The 17123-nt window shown below is 40.2% G+C and overlaps 1 protein-coding gene across 1 annotated transcript in view; it reads left to right on the top strand.

Annotated features, from left to right (window-relative positions):
* Positions 1–10765: 10765 nt before the first annotated feature.
* TIAM2 (TIAM Rac1 associated GEF 2) overlaps positions 10766–17123 on the top strand; it is a 97110-nt gene continuing 90752 nt past the window's right edge. The window contains exon 1 of the mRNA XM_039707626.1: positions 10766–10787. The gene's annotated coding sequence lies outside the window, so the exon portion shown is untranslated. The remainder of the gene's footprint in view (positions 10788–17123) is intronic.

The raw sequence follows: 17123 nt of genomic DNA, 5'->3' as shown, positions 1-17123 counted from the left end.
TTCCATTGGTGCCTGTCATCAGGACCAGAGACAATGGGCACAACCTGAAGCCACAGGAGGTTCTCTCTGAAGATTAGAAGACACTTTTTACAGTGAGGCATGACTGTTGGTTAATTGGCATTCTCATTTCCTGGTAATGGAATTGTTCATAGTTAAAATAATTTATTTGCGTGTACCTTGACAAAGTAACAAGGAACAAACTCAAAAATATTTGTAGTCTCTGCAGGGGTCACTGCTGAGTTTTCACTTTTGTTCATGTTGAGATGTTAGCTTGATGTAACAGCTACAAACTTTATAACTGGGACTAGGCATATTAAAAGCACTGTACTGTTGTCACGCTATTACAGTTTTGCTCAGTCCTTCAGATGCTGGTGGGCCAAACAAATGTCCCCATTAGAAAGGGCTTCCTGTCTGTCAGGGACATTGAGCTGTGACAGTTCATCTTAACATTGCAAACACAGACCACTGCATGGAAAATGGGGTGCTCTGCATTTTTTTCTCTGTGCCTGTGTTAGTTTATCAAATTCAGAGTTTGTTGCGGAAAAATGAAAAATAGTAAGTTAACAAAATATGTTGCAGAATTTTATATGGACTTCCTCCTCTGCACCAATATCACATTTAAAGAAAATTATTTCATCAAACACATGTTTTTTTAAGACTTTTTACTATCTCCACTTAATAAAAATACTGATTTGACCAGATTAAAATATTACGTTGGAAGCACTTTGGAAATGCAGGGCTGAAGTGCAAGCTAGACTGTGGATTTTATTTATTCCAGACACAATTAAGTAAAACCTTGAGATCCAGACATTCCTTTTTTTTGAACATTGTTCAAAATCTAGATCCAGACATGAATCTTGTATTGGAAGGTTGGCCAGTTTATATATAATCTTTGGGGGTGTTTAACAGGATTCGATTGGACCTGGAAGGTAATGACTGCTTAATATTTTTGATGACTAGGGAGGAGTTTAGGATTTCTTGGGGATGTTCCTGAGGTCATCTTGCATTTCACAAATGCATCCTGCAAGAAGAGGTTGCAGGCTGTCCCATGTGTACTGCAAAACTAATGCCAGCATTGATAAACTCAGTACATAGTGAATGTTTGGTGAACAGAGTATTCTTTTTTCTGTATTTAACACAGTTAAATAAGGTGACAGTTTGCTTAAAATAATATTTTCTTGATTTGATTTTTTAAAATTACTTTATTTTTCTGCCAATTTGAGATAGTAAAGATGCAATAATCTGAATTTAAGATGGGGATATGTTTCAATGTTGCCTCAGTGTACCTTAGCAGCTTGCCATAAGGTCAAGAATATAATACTTGGAATAAGTCATATTTTAAGGACTATTCTGAAACGAAAAGCAGGGACTTCTTCCTCTGGGTACTTTCACTGCTTTTGCCCTCATCCAAAGCCCAGAGAAGTCTTTCTATTTTATGTGGCTGGCTTGGATTGGGCTTTATCTTAACAATGCCATAATGTCAGCAATAATATTTCAGGAAGCTGAAAAGGCAGCTTGATAAGGAGGGAGAGAGCAGCCAGAACTCAGAAACTGCTGCCACACAGTAGACTGTTCACACAGCATGAGTGTTGTTTAGAAAGCGATGAGCACTTTGGAAAAACAGATCTGCTGCAGCACATTGCTTAGGGATACTGAAGTCAAAGAGCATCCAAACACTGCTTTGTGAGTTGCCTTTACTGCAAATAGAGTTAATGTTTCATTATATTTGGAAAAATGCTATAGAATTACCTTCTGGGCCTCGTGGAAAAAGTGAAACAACAGAAATGTTAGTTGTAACCACCTTCTCAGATGGCAGGGAAGAGTCCTTGAAGCTGCCATAACCTAACAAGATATCCTGTTGAGGTCAAGAATATTTTTTTTTTCTTTGCTGATCTTTCTACCTCAGGCAAGGAGGAAAGGAACTTAAATTAGTTAGAGAAAATAGAAAACAAAACATGCTGATGCTCCACTTGTTAATTCACGTGGAACTGGGATACATGTGGGGGAAGTGCTTGTGTCTTTCTGAGCATGGTTGCATGGAAAAGCCCCTGCTCTGTGCCTGGGGATGGGTGGAAGTAGGGTGACCATGCCTGGCTGACTCCACTCTCGGGAATGCAGGAGGGGCTGGGCTAGGACCAGGGTATGCAGAATTTTACAATGACCCAGACATTATGAACTTCTGCACATTGGGGTATTAAGGATTACATCCCTAAGTGGCTTAGCTTGGAAGGCAGTAAGTATGGGCGAAGAGGGCCTCAGAAAGCCCTGGTCTCTGATTCTCTTTTGTCCCTGAGCTGGGAATTAAGTCTAGCTCTGCTGCCCACCATGCAGCTCAGACTGGAAGTGGGAAAGGATGCCCAGCACACAGCAAGGGCAAGAGGAAATCCCTAGCCACATGACTTTGTGCAGATGGTCTTGGGCTTCTCATATAATCCTCTGCTTTTGTTTCTTGGGAGAGACCCCACCTCTCCTTTGCCTGAGTGTAAGCTTGTGTAGGAGGCTCAGTGGGGGAATCTTGCTAATTTAATCATTCCTTACATGTTGTTTGCCTGTGTATGGGACAATTGAGCCTGTAACAATCAATCTTGCACGCTCTCAAATAGGAAAATGCTACATATGATCTAAGCTCCATGCTGAAATGTGGTTATTGGAAATGAATTTTATGGCTGAATAGGCCAGCATCATGTTGTCTCTCTGCGTTTTTGGGCTTTTAGTTATTTAATCACAGTGTCATGCCAGCAGAAGATTTTATGTTTCTCCATTTAGCTTGCTGACTTAATCTTCTGCTTCTGGAAATGTTTATATGCAGATGACAAAATAAAGATTTTGTTAGTAAACTGGTGGCTTACTTTTTGATCACATTAATTGAAAGGCTTATCTTTGTAACATCTCTTTAAATAATAAGAAAGCATTTTCCTGAACTACTATTATATGCATTAAAGTAATTAATTTTTGCTGTTTCTTATTCATATTGTGGTTGCTTAAGAACAGTAGTAATAATATTAATTTGGAAGTGTTCTCCTTCCATTTGTCCTTCCATCAAATTGGCAATTCTCTATAGCTGTTTTGTCCTGAATGGTAATCTACCAAATATTTACACGTCTTCCCTTATAGTTTATGAATGCATTTGTAAATCTCTTTCTTCTCACACATGGTCTGTGTTTTTGTAAAAGAGGTCTAATGCAGACATTCCTAATTACTGCACTAACATTCCTTATGAAGTTTATGTGAGGAACTCTGTTCAGATCTTAGGTTTTGAAGAGATTCCAAATTTTGGAGGCTGTGAAGAAAGTAAGACAGTCCTGTTGATTGTAAGACTTGCATTTTTTCCCATGTTGAGAAAGGCTAGGATTAGATGAGATAATTAGCACTGCAGAGCATGTTTGACTGCTTCTAAGCGACTGAGAAATAATCCATCATAGGTAAAGCTGCTGTTACTAGCAGCATTCCCCTTGATTTCTATGTAAATTAGAGGTGGGAATTTGTTTGAAAGATCTAGCTTTTTAGCTATGAGCGTCACTTGTCTGTAACCTCTGTGCTGCTACTCTATTTTGTTTATACCTGTCATCTATCATATGGTAGATGAGAAGTAAAAAATCAATAAACAGCTATTTTGCCTCCCCCTAACTTCCCATCTGTTGAGATGCTTACTGTTGCTCACTTAGCATTCAGGCTTCAAACTGTGTGTTTCAATTTTTCTCTTTAATGTATTTTACTTCTCTCCTTAGTTCGGTGGGTGTGGTGCTTAGCAGCAACACACACCCTCTTTGTTCAGGCTGAGGGCTTTAAGCAACATCGGGATGATGATAAACTGAGGTGCATATTATTGTGGGAGCTGGTGCCCTCCATCTTTCCTTGTAGGGTGGGGATAAGAGAAGCCTCTTGCCTGCTTGACTCCTGTGATTAAAATGGGACACATTGTGATGTTCTCCTCAATTAGCATGATCGGCTCCTGGGGAGCAAGGGAACGCTGGCTGGGGTGGTTCGAATTTTCCTCTCTAATGAGTAGAAAGAGTCTTTTGAGAATTGCTAAATAATTCAGACCATTAGGAACCTGTCAACTTAAACAATGCCCCCTCTGACCAGAAAAATGGTTGTGAGCAGTTGGACACCCTGGCAGATGTTGAACTTGTTCTCATTGTTCACTCTGCTTCAGGCAAATAGCTTTGCAGGATTTGTGCATGACTCTGCTGGGGCAGTGCGTGTGGGTGTAAGCAACACATGTTAGCCAGACTCCATCTAGCTTTTGTACCCAACTATTTCTTTTAGTTAATTTAATGATATTGTAATAAGCTGCTAATATTGCCATTTAACAATTTTAGTAAGTTTGCCAGCTAACTGTATTGAGAAACCGCAATCAAGACTCAAAAAAAAAAAAGAAAAAAAAAAAGAAAAAGGTAAAATAAACAATGTCCCCTCCCCAAATTTGACTTCTTTAATATTCCTTCTGTCATGTTAATTTCTTATTTTGCATTTTGAAGTGCTTCTCTACCAACAGAATGATAGAGGTATTGTTAAGCAGAATTTGCCTAGAATCTAACCCTAGGATCTCAAACTTCTGGGGAAACATTAATGTCTTGAAATATCCTATAAAATCATATGCATATTTGGGACTACTTTAGTTGAAATTCATTATGCAACAATCTATTTTATATGCCTTTTGGTTTATGCCATTGAAGTAAACAGTGTTTTGACACAATTTTCTTAGAAACTTTGCCATACTTATCCTTCTGTAATATGTCTCCACATTTTTCTAACTTAATTGATAAACCCATAATTGTTATTCTAAAGAAAAGTTATATAATAAATATTTAATAGGTTTGGTTAGAAAACAACCCCCTTAAAGCTTCCTACCCCCTGGCAACTGTTTGTGCTTCTGACTTGAATGCATGACAGCAAATAGTCAATTTTGCACAAGCAATTAGCTGGTCTGTTGGATCAGTTAATGGAACAAGCAATGGTAGTAATGCAATGTGAAATAACATGTGTGCTTTGTAAATATTTATGTTGTAAGATCTAGTATATTCTTGTGACAAATGACTCCACCTTCAAATATTTTTACACATGTAATGGACAAGGTTTTTTAAATGGCATGTGTGAATTCAATTCTCATTTTGTAACATAAAGTATTCCAAAAACCTGTGCACTCATATTTTTATAAGATTTGTCCAAGCTTTAGATTTTTGTTCCTACAAATTAACTGTCCTCAACTGAGAACCCTTTACATTAAAGAACTTTTAGTTATAGCTTGAAAGATACAAATACCTATTTAATTAAAATTATTTGGCTAGCTAAATTTGTTGCTGTTGATTGGATATTGAAAAAGTGTATTGTTGAAGTAGAGTGCTTGTCAAAAAAAGATGCATCAGTTCTGCTCTAGTGATATTAGATGTAGCAAGTACTGTTTAGGACAGGTTCCCATCTCGGTCTTGTGTATCAGTGTTTCTCTCTTTTTTTTTTATCCCAAAAATTCAGCTTTTACTGTTAGTTGTAAAGAAAAAAAAGACTGTTGTAAAGAAAATAAAGACTGTTGTGAGCCTTTGAGGTTGTGCAGGGCAAGCCTCTCTGTCCGTGTGGGTACTGCTGCTTTTGAGGGAAACCTTTGTCTCAGGGGTTAACCATTGTGAGGGCCTTGTTGGTCTCAGATGTTCCAATGAGAACTCAGAAAAACAACCCCTCATTTTTATTACTGAGCATGCCATTATATGGTGTGGGATTATGTTGTCTGTTGGGATCAGCTGTCCTGGTGTGTCCACATGTCCTCATGCCCACCCCAATCCGCTCCCTGGCAAGATGGAGTGAGAAATGGAGAAATCCTTCATGCTGTGCAGGCATACATTGTTCAGCAGCAGTGTAAACAGTCATGTGCTATCACCACTGTTTTGCTCATAAATCCAAAACAGAGCACCATAGGGACTACCATGAAGTAAATTAGCTCTATCCCAGCAAGTCCCAAGTGCAGGATTACTGGTGGATCATTGCATGCCAGGCTTCTCAAATCCAGCACGCTTACTTGTTGTACTTGTTGAAATTGAGGCTGCATAGTTTATCTTTTTTTTTTCCTCTCCCATCTTGGCATTTTTCATTAATGCTCATGCTATGTGCCTTGCCATGGTGTGATCATGCTTCATCTTTCTTAATTTAATTATACTGAATGGAATAAGGCAGTAACTAGAGGCACTTTGATTCCCCAACTATCCTCTGTAAGACTTGAAAATAGATTATAACCACAAAAAGTAAGCCCTTGTCTACAGCAGTGCTAAAGAACCATGCAACATAGAAAGAAAGGAAAAATTCCATCTTGCTTTAAAGATCAAATGTGCTTTATTGCATGCCTTAAATGGCAGTGGATTCTCACTGTTTTGGACACAAGGTCTGTGTGGAGAGTGTCTGCACAGCAAGCCCCTCTGCTGAGCTGGGCAAGGGCTCAGCTTGGGGAGGTGGGGATGGCGAGAATCCCTTTGATCTCTTTCATCACAGCATTTCACAGAGGGAGCACGAGACTGGCAGAAAAGTGGTAGGCACTTAGGGCATTGTAAATCTCTGTGATAACTAAGGGTATAAAACTGTGCTTATGTACCTCATGTTTTCATTGCTTAACATCTATTCTGACCTATAGCCAGAGCTGTTAAACTTGTGTGGATGATCTCATTCAATAGGTGAAATGGCCTGCTTTCTGGTGAGCAGGAATGGGCTAAGACACAGGATCCTGTCTAGTCTTTCCCCAAACTCCTCTGAATCAAAATTAAGTAATGAACGACTACAAAAATTTTCTTTAATTTTGCATCTGATAAACATTTTGAGATGAGAACAAAGCTAAGTGTGTGTGCACTGGCTTGCAGAAGGTTGAGTTCTCAGAAACTGAAGTGATGTCTTGGTGGAAGAATTTCATGGGGTGTAAGGTTTGCCTTCACTGCTGGTTGAATGGGAGACCACTGTGGTTCCACTTCAAGGCCAAAGACACCAAGAATGGATCTGAAGTATGGTTTAATGAGAATATTTCTTTAGCAGATGCTGCATGATTCAGATGTTTCAGTCATGAGATCAGCAAGGCTTTGAAACTCATCTCTGGTTATTATCCTGTTGACAACAACATGCAATTATTTTTTAGCATTAGTTACACTTAGGATAGCATAGCTTCCCAGCTTTCTTGGGAGCTCCACCAGAGGTTTCTGATTTGAGAACCCAAATTTCCTGCTTCAAAATTCTTTCATTCCTACATAGATTCTGTTTCAGAGAGCATGGGAACCTGTTTTGGATTTCATGGGAAGGCTCTGTACGCATCTGTGTAACAGTCTGTGGTTAAGCCATGATTGGCAAGACACTGGTATCTTTCCACATGTGCCCATCCAGCACCCATCTGTTGAGTATTAGTCGGGGGACCTTATGGATCAGGGATTTTCACACAGCTCAGCTGTATCAATGTCAGGTGAGCCAGACAGGAGGGGTCAAAAGGCAAAGTGGAGAACTGGCATTTCAGAAACAGATTGGACTGTGTTTAGGAAAAGATATTTTATAGGCATGGCAGTGGGTATGAAAGTAGGTTGACTTTAGGGAAGGAGGCCTGTCATTGTCTCACCATGAATGCTGGGGATAGGTGCCTTTTCTATCTTTTTCTTCATGGATTTCCATTGCTTAGGAAACAAAACTGTGGTGACAGTGGGATTTCTTAGCACTCTTGAAGTAATATCTAAGGTTTTGTAGTGTAAAAGTGATGTAGAAGACAGGTTAAAATACCTGTCTTTAATTTTGAAGATTCATTTCTCTCCATCTATAAAATTAAGTGACTTCAAAATATCTTTATAAATGGAGAGAAATGAATTCTCAAAATTAATACACACAACTATATTTTTAGTTCCCTTATGGACTTCTCTGCACAAACTGTTTTTGTTGCAAAACAGAGCCATTAAACTACCAGAGACATACATTAACACAAGCTAGAGGGGTCCCTCTTGCTTTACTGAAATACCCCTTAATTTCCTGTGTGACCTAGCAGCCCTTTAGAAAATAAGGATAATGACACCCTTTCCTTTCCCAGCAATGTTGTGATGATAATGCATTTGTGGAAGATTGTGAGGTGCATAAATACTTCTCATGGTAGTAAGAGATTAATCTGTTGTTTTCTCCATGGGGCTTGCCTGCTCTTTGTTGACCTCCAGAGAATATTTCATTATCAAGTTGTCCCAGGTTGATAATGGCAAGGCAGCAGGTGAGAAAAAAAGGGGACGAGGTGGATGTGGTGAGTCAATTTTGGGAGTGTAATAAATAAGGACTGTCGTGTTGTAACCCACAAGCTAGACTGTACCACATAAGTCAAGCAGAGGTCGGAAAAGTATGCCTTGAACATGCAATGTCTGTTCTAAAAGTAATCAGTTATGTATATTAGAGATGAAATTTTGAAAATAAAGCTTATTTGAAAATGGACTTGGAGTCTTAAGACCAAATTTAGTGAATGTTGATTGCCTTGTCACAAAGAGAGGGAATGCATTGATGGAACAGGCTGATAAAAAGTGGAAGGAATAGTGAATACACAGGTAGATTAGAAATAATGTACTAAGTAGCTGAATGACCCCTAGGACTGCAATGATCACATGCAGTGAACTTCAAGAAGTAGTACAGGATTGAGCATTTTGCAGTAATAGCAGGAGTACATGTTGACATTTGGGGGTAACCCTCTGCAGATGGAATTATTACTGAAAGACTGTGAGGCATTCATGTGATTCAGCTGGGTCCTAGGTTGTGTTGTTCTAGCTATATTTCATTGAGCTAAGGAGGAATCACTGTTTTTTGAAAAGGGTGGTGGAGAGACATCTTTAGGAATAGTATTTGGCCTTCTGAAGATTCATCTTTAAGATAGATAAATTCAACAGAATAGCTGCTGATGAGAAGTCCATTCTGGACTGGTTGGGTGGTAATTTTATCTAAGAAATCGTTTGAATGTGGTTTTGTTAGTGACCTGAGAGATGGACTTCAGGGGGAAATGCTGTACTCTGTGTGAGAAGGGGGATAGGACCAGGGGCCAGCTGTATCTCCTGAGAGAGACCTGGTTCTTTGATTCGTGAGCTGTCCCTGCTTCAGTGTTAGTCCCGGGACTTGGGTCTGGCCTGTTAGTGAAATAATTGGACCACAGCAATGCTAAGTGAAAAGAATGTAACTGTACCAGGAGTATGAAGAAGAAAATAATCTTCTACTGCCCAGAGGGAAAAGTTTTTACCAGAACAAGCAGATGTGGAGCCCGCAGACCTATTTTCCATTGCAGAATTTAGGAATATGGGCATAAGTCATGGACTGCTCTATTAGGTTTTGCAAAAACTGGCCTATGGAACCTGCATATGGAAAACTTGATGGAGGTCAGTAGAATTCAAGGAAGGATTTGACCTTTGCCATGATAAGATGAGTGTATTCAGTGATAATATTGTTAACCTGTGAAGTCTGAGAAGAGATCCAAGTTGTTGTTTTCCAGTAGATGAGTTAGTTATAACTGGGCTTTGTAGATTAAATAAAATTCTGTTCCAAATTACTTCAAACCTGCTGGGTTCTGGAGTTCCTCTATAATGAGTCTGAATAATGGACACAGTGAAACAGGGGTCCACTTTTAGGTGGCAATTCCTCTGTTACTGTGCAAATCATTATTTCATTTTTGTGGACCTACATATTGATTTGAGGCTTTTGTGAATTGCTAAAGCTTTTTATTATAGTGTTCATGTATTTATTTTCAAATGAACACGTCATCTGCAGTGTAACTTGGCTGTATTTTCACACTTGGCACTTGAATGTAACTCTGCAATTTTATTAGAATATTTGAATAAATGCATTGGTTTTTGGCCGAGTTTGTTCACCAACTGCTGCTGCAATCAATGAAGTTTTGAGCTTTTCTGGTAATAAAGCAATTGTTCATGCGCCTAACTACAGATTAATAGCCTAGCTCTGTATATTGAAATTTCGGTGATGCCATTTGCAAGTGAAGAGACACATTTTATCAAAGGTCAGTTATTAAAAACCAATTATTAAAAACATACTGGGAAAGGTAATTCTTTCCATGGGAAAAGTGTAAATGTCTGACAAAAGAAAGTGGCAAGGAAGAGAGTGCCAGAGTTTGCAGTTGTATCCGTGATGCTGTTGTGCAGAGTTCTTAAACACAACTGAGAGCTGTTCTTAAGAGTGTGTTTTCATGACTACAGCATTCCTGCTGTGGTTTGAGGAGTTACATTTTTGCCAGGGTGTCTCACTCAAGGATGTTAGGGTTACCTACTCCCTCCTAGCAGGCTTAGGGAAAAAATTAAAAAAAGCCAGGGAAAAAAACCCACAAAAGACAAAAAAGAAAGAGGGGGAAAAAAAAAAAAAAGAAAAAAGAGGAGGAGACCCTGGAGCTACCTTCAGGCAGGCAAGCGCCCTGCAATTCAGCAGATTTCCAAGCAGCTTTCCTGTGGAAGCAGCCTGGAGGCTCAGGAATGCGGGGTCAGACAAGAGCTCAGTCACGGTGTATTCCCGGGCGGCTGCCCGGCATAATCGTTCCGGGCGGCCCGTGGAAAACCACCCTCTGGTTAGGCTGCATCACGCTGTTCCACCAATGGAAAAAAATGAACGGCAGGAGGGTGTGTAGCCTGCAGACAAAAATACATCCAGCCCCGCGCAGGATCTGTTTTTAGTTCCCGACGGCTGTGCGCTCTGAAGTGTTAGGCACAGTTTCCTGGCATGCCCAGGGCAGGGAGAGGCGGTGTCTGCGTGTCCCTGCTCCCGTGGCAGTCTCGGGGCAGCCGCGGGCTCCAGGCAGCGCCCCGGGGAAGGTAAGCGGGGCTGGGGAGCGGGAGGGAGATGCCGGGGGAGAGCGGTCAGTTCTCTGCTCTCCGGCTGCCCGCCGGGGTTGGAGCGCTGAAAGAAAAGTGGGGAAGGACTTGGGAAGTCTGTGAAAACGGAGTGGGCTGCTGCGGTGCCAGGACTTGCGGCCCCTCTGCCGCCTCTGCCATGGGTGGCTGCACCCAAGGTGAATGGTTTTCCTCCAGAAAACAGTTCTTGGTGGTCATCTGTCAAACTCTATTGCCTGAATTGCTAAATAAACCACTCCTGGGATCGTTTTACATCTCTGCTATGATGGGGCTGGAAATTTTTTTTAAAGCAAAGTATGAGAAAGTGTATTTAATAGTACTATGGTTTCTGTTATGTTGAAGTGACTCTTCCATTACAGTGAATTGAATAAACCTTCTGAATATTTTTTTTTTAAATTATTGTTCTGTCTATTCTCAGTAATACTTAGAGCGACTTACAATAAATAGTGTGCCCAAGCAAGGGTGTAATGTTTGTGTAGTGTTAGAGGAAAAAATTTCGGTCAACACTACTACCATTGCTGAACTGGGATGGTATGAAAAACCAAAGTTTCTGCATTTGTCAGAGGTAGGTCCAGCACAGGTTTTGATCTTTCTGCATAAATTTTTAATACATAATTTTACACAAATAGTGAAAATGCTATGTTCTGTGGCAGGCAAAATAAAAATGAGGAAAATGCCCTAAAAAATGGGGAAGTGACTTTGCCCCCTTAGTTTCTTTTCTTTTCTTCTCTCTCTCTTTTTTTTTTTTTTTTTTTTTTAAAAGTGATTATTAATTGTTTTTGCAATGCAATTAAAGTGATGATTAATTGCTTTTGCAATGCAATCAGAGTTTGCAACTTTGTTTGTGCTTGTTGCTGATGTGGTCACTGAGTTAATTTTGTACACTGGTGACTTCATGCTGGAAATCACGGATTTCTTTCTCTTTAGGGTGGATGATTTGTTATACAATGTATAGTAAGTTACAATTTAGAGGCAAAAGCTGGATTTTTTTTAATCTGGTCACCTTCAGTTGGAAAGGGGTCTCCATGTACCATGGGTGGATGGACTCTGAATAGCATAGTCTGTAGTTGCAAAGCAAGTTTTTTAGTGAGGAAACCTAATCCTCAGTGTACTCTTTTTGTTCTTTTAATGTGCCAGTAACACGCTGGTACTACAGAGGTACAGGAAAGGAAGCCTTCAGCTGTGTTACTGCTGTAGAGCTCTTGGCATGCAAAAATCAAGGTCTGATTTAAATTTTCCAAGGGACTGTGTCTCAAGTTTACTTTAGGTGTCTTAACTTCCAGATCCTCTGTCCTCTTCAGGAAGTTGCAGGGCTGAAGGTAGGAAAGCATTTACTTTGGAGTCGACACCCTCAGGTGTTTATGAATGTGTAAACTGAGAAATAGAGAAGACCATGGCAACCGTGGCCTGTTTTCCCCCTCCTGCTTGTGGAGCAGGCAGTGTAATAGGTGACAATCAGGGAGTTTTGCAGCCACCCCAGCCCCTGTCCATCAGCCTCAAACGTGCTGTTCTGACAGTTCCTAAAGGAGGCTTTTCTCTGACACTGTGGCTGAAGAGATGTTCCAGTAGACTTGGAATGTGTTATGCCAGAAAGAGTCTTTGTGGGCAGAATGTGTTACTGTTCCTGTCTTGGATTGTTCTTCCTTTCTGCCATTTGCTTCTCTTCTTTGGTAGGGTCTATGTGGCTGCTCATGCTATTGTGAACTGTGTCCTAGTCCAAAACTAACCTTTATCCTATCTTCTGCAAAGCTGATGTTTTGTCACCTACAGTTTTGGGGGAATATGTGTGAGAGAATATCCCTACAGCTGTGGTTGTATTTGATAGCATGAGCTGGTTGCTACTGAAACAGACAAGAAAGGAGAAGGGCAAATGTTCCTGGTGGAGAATTGGGAATCCCAGTTTGACAAGAAAGCCTAAGTCTCCCTCCTGGTGTTACTATAGGTAAAGAGGGCTGAGGTAAAGACCTCTTCAGAAGTTTGTCTAAGCAAAGCCTGCAGACTTGCACTTGGTCTCCAAAGTGCTGGGCAGCGATGCTGGAGCCCAGGCTTCCCTGCTTGGAGTATCTTGGCTCCTTTCAGGTGCACCATCCTCCCCACCTGAGGCCTCAGGCTGTGAAATCCCCTGAAAGCACCGTGTAGCTCTGCACCAGGACCTGACAGTGTCCTTACAACCCAAGTAGGTGGAGAAGTCTTTCAGATCACTGAGTTAATTTCCCCTCCGAGGGCAGGAAATACACTCTTAGACATATCCACTTTTTAACTACTGCAGCTACTGCATTAAGCCAAGATGTTAGCTGGTGTTCCTGGTGGGTCCTTTCTTTTTTTTTAAACAAGCTTAATGGCTTTTATTTAAATGGATGTGCACTTTAGCCATTGTGTATAAATTCAATAACATTTACGAATGGTGAAATTTGTTTTTCCTGCCAAAGAAAAATAAGTCCCTAGAGATTTAGATTGTATCAGCACTGGTGTAATATGATAAGAATCTTCAGGCTTGATTCAGCCTTCCATATTGCAGTAAGTTGAAAGCTATAAAGCCTAATTCAATAAAACTGCCGGAGTCTTGGACCTCGAGTGATGGGTTGAGCAAAAGAAGGGATCATGTCCCAGGTATGGGATGTTTAATTCTGATGTGATATAGATGTGAAGCACCGTAGATCTATTAGAATTAATGTTATTTTAAGAGAAGAAACCAGAAAAGGAGAGTATTACTTTCTTGCTTAAACTGTGACATTAGAAGTCCATCTGCAATGTAGGTATGGTTCACAACATTAAAAGAAGTGTCTAGGCTCATAAAGGCTACTTAAGTTTAATGAGAAAAACAACTGACTTTAATTTGATGTGTAAGCTACCAAACAGTTCCTAATACAGGACACTAGAACTCTACAAAGACAAATGAGTGAGTGAGGAATTCTGGCTTCAAATTGAATTTTTAAGGCAAAATAGTCCTACTTTTTTTTTAAATACAGGCATGCTTGTGGTGTTTTAGTTATTCATTCTTTGAATACAGTAGTATATAATGCAAAGTATCCTGCCAAGAATACTGTGGCATAATTATTATGGTATATTTTTATAATAGGAATGTGATTGAGATTGCAGGAATAAGAAATCTGCTTCTGATTTGTGGAAGCATGTGACCAGAGTGCGTAGTTTGAAAAAAAATACAGTAAATTGTTTCCAGTAAGAAACTCCACATTTAATCCAGCTAGAGTGTTGGGCTAACCTGCCCCCCTCATTAATTTCACATATCCGTCCATACACAGCCAGGCAGGAAGGGGAGGGCAGGTTCACATTGTAGCATTTTGTGTTACTTTCATATTAAAAACCAAAGTAGATTAAAAGTTAATTAAAGCTTCAAACCTGTAATTCTGTAGCCCTGTAAGAATTCACAAAGCCCAGTGGTTCTTTGGAAAACTTATGGACACATAAATATCTGGAAGCTAATTATATACAATCTCAAAGACTTTGTAAGGCATTTAAAATGGACAGTGTTGTAACCATTAGGTGAAAGAGGATGTAAAAGTCGTTTGAAAGAAAATACAGGATTTGCTCAGGCAATTGAAACAAAAAATAACACTAAAAGCTTTTCCTGATGTAAAATACCACCAGTGTAACTGCTGTAAATCAAACCCTGCAATATTTCTGACTCAGTCCTCTGTTAAAAGAAAACAAATTGGTAATTTCTAATAAATCAGGGGATTTTCTGTTTAGTTTTTTTATTGTTCTGAAATATTTTCACATTCTCCATTACCCCAGCTGCTCTAGTTCTGATGGCAGTCTCCTGGGGTGCACTTAGGAGCTGTGCACTGAGGGCAGCTGCTTGTGTAAGGACCCTGGTGCTGCCTTTTCTCCTCTCTGTGGCCCCCTGCTCCATGTGCACAGTCCAGAGATGACCACGCTGGCCCCACTCCATGGCAGGGAGCCCTTACCTGCCCTTATGGAAATGAGGGCTTTAGGTGTCTAAAGCAGAAAGCATGTGAGTCCTCCTGCTTCATCACTAGAGAGTAGTTGGTGGGATGTACTCTGCCCTCAAAGGCCCTTTGTATGAGTCTTTTTATCACTGCAGAGTGAGTTGAAGCTCTGCCTTTCTTTGGAAGATGCTTATACTTGGTTGTGGGGGACTGCCCAGTGGCAGGTGTTCCAGGATTGGTCCTATCCTGTCTTGAAAGGAACTGGAGAGGTGCAGGCAAGTGGTGCAGGCAGTCCTTCTGTTAGTGAAGAATCTGAGGAGTTTGTGATACGTGCTTGCTGCTTAAGCTATAAGTAAAAATTAAATACTTGGTTAGTTTATTTATTTATTTATTTCCTCAAGGAAAGATTTTCTTAAAAAGTTGAAACTGCGTTCTGCTGTGTCATTGTGAAGAACTGAGAAGATGGAGGTTGCTCTCGTCTTCCCAGGTAACAAGTGACAGGACCAAAGGAAATGGCCTCAAGTTGTGCCAGGTGCAGCTTTATATTAGACATTAGAAAAAATAATAAATCTTCACATGAAAGGGTGGTAAGGCATTGGAATAGGCTGCCCAGGGAATGGTGGAATCACCATCCCTGGAAGCGTTCAAAAGGCATGTGGATGTGAAACTATGGATAAGTGGTGAACTTTGCAGTGCTGGGTTAAGATGATCTTAGAGACCATTTCCAAACTTAAGGATTCTATGATTCTTTGTAGGATCTTATTTTATAGGGATCAGACATCTAGCTCTAAGTCTTACCTATTTCTTAGCTTTTAATCTAACTCTCCTTTAAAATGGTTTTTACTTCTTAATGATAGGAGGTTTTAAATTTAAAAACAGTTCTTCTGCTGTGCATGAAGAGTTTTGTTCTTGGTAACGCTGAAGAATCTCTTGAATTCCTGATTTTTAAATGAGACCTCATTCAGTGGTGCCAATTTGATGGCATGATGTTAGCCTCATCTGCACTCATCCATACTGATTTTAGTTTAGATTAGTTTAGTTTAATTTTTGCCACTCTGGCACAGATGATATGTTTAGTAAAGTGAGACTCAACTTTCCTGTAACTCTTCAGTAGATTTTTGGGGAAGCATCAGCAGGGGTAAGTGGTTTGTAGACCACTTATTTTTTATCTGCCAGTGAAGATTTGTTTTCACCAGCCACCCAGAGGAATAAAGACATCAAAATACATCAGAGAGTTAGCTTTGGTACATGTGTTTGTCTCATGAGGGTTAACTTCATGATCCAGACTAAAGTTTAACATTGCTAGGGTGACTTTTGTTGAGATTTTTCAACATCCTAGGTGGTGAGACTGAGTAACAAAAATCTGCTGAGCCTCCCTAGGAAGGTGCTACCACAACCTCTTGCCTTTTTATGTCCACTGTCCAATGCTGACTGTGGTGGTGGAGCATTCAGCCTACTGACGGCTTCCCATCTGGAAGTTTGCCATTTTCTGACCTGTAGTTTTAGAGAGGCTCAGCCTAGTTAGTGTGACTGTATGGGAAGCAGATGGCTGACAGTAGCAAAATCATGTTTGGTATGTGTTCCTGCTATAGCAAATGAGAGCAGTGCAGGAGCCTGTCTCCCTTGACTCAGATCTCCCACCAATTCATAATACAATAATTCCTTGTTATATCTCATAAGCAAACCTAGTACTGGGATATTATTATTATGATTCAGTTTTGCTTGAAATATGGTTAGTGAGTAAAGTTTGGAAACCTTTGAGAGATTAAGACTGGAGAGGAAAGCACCCCTGCAATTGCTGAGCACTACTTGTACTTGTGTTCCCTTAAAGAAAGTAATTTTCTCCTCTAGCATTTGTAAAGCAGTCCAGCTGTGGTGGTAATAATGAGGGAATAGAGGTAGCAGGCACTTCTCCAAAACAGCTCCTGAGCTTGTGTGTTTGTGTTGTGAAGTGGAAAAAGTCTAGGAGAACTTTATGTGGAGAAGCCTCAAGGTGGGGAAATACATTTTTAGCTCTGGGGTTATGACTGGTGTTAATGTTTGGGTGTGGTGGGGATGGTGGGCTTCCCGGATTAGTATGTTTGCATAGCAGGGTTTTTTGAATGTGTCAAGAGGAACCAGGATGAAGATTGAAAACTTCTTTTTTTAGGGAATGTGGTTATAATTGAAAGCAAATAAACTTTTAACAGTCATCTTCAGGCACGGTGAGCTGCTTTCTAATTATGCTGATTATAATTACTGAAAATATTCATAGAAACTGGTTTTGCTCACAAGAAGTATTCATCCCTCTGCATTAGAAGAGAGAAAAGCACATCTTCTGCAGCAGTGGGTAGCTGTGAAAAATACAGCTGAAGCTGAGCTCTGTCCCCTGCGCTGTAATTTCCAG

The sequence above is a fragment of the Passer montanus genome, unplaced genomic scaffold (assembly GCF_014805655.1).
Source record: "Passer montanus isolate IOZ18808 unplaced genomic scaffold, ASM1480565v1 scaffold2, whole genome shotgun sequence".
Classification (NCBI taxonomy): domain Eukaryota; kingdom Metazoa; phylum Chordata; class Aves; order Passeriformes; family Passeridae; genus Passer; species Passer montanus.
This window is presented reverse-complemented; position numbering and strand designations above follow the sequence as displayed.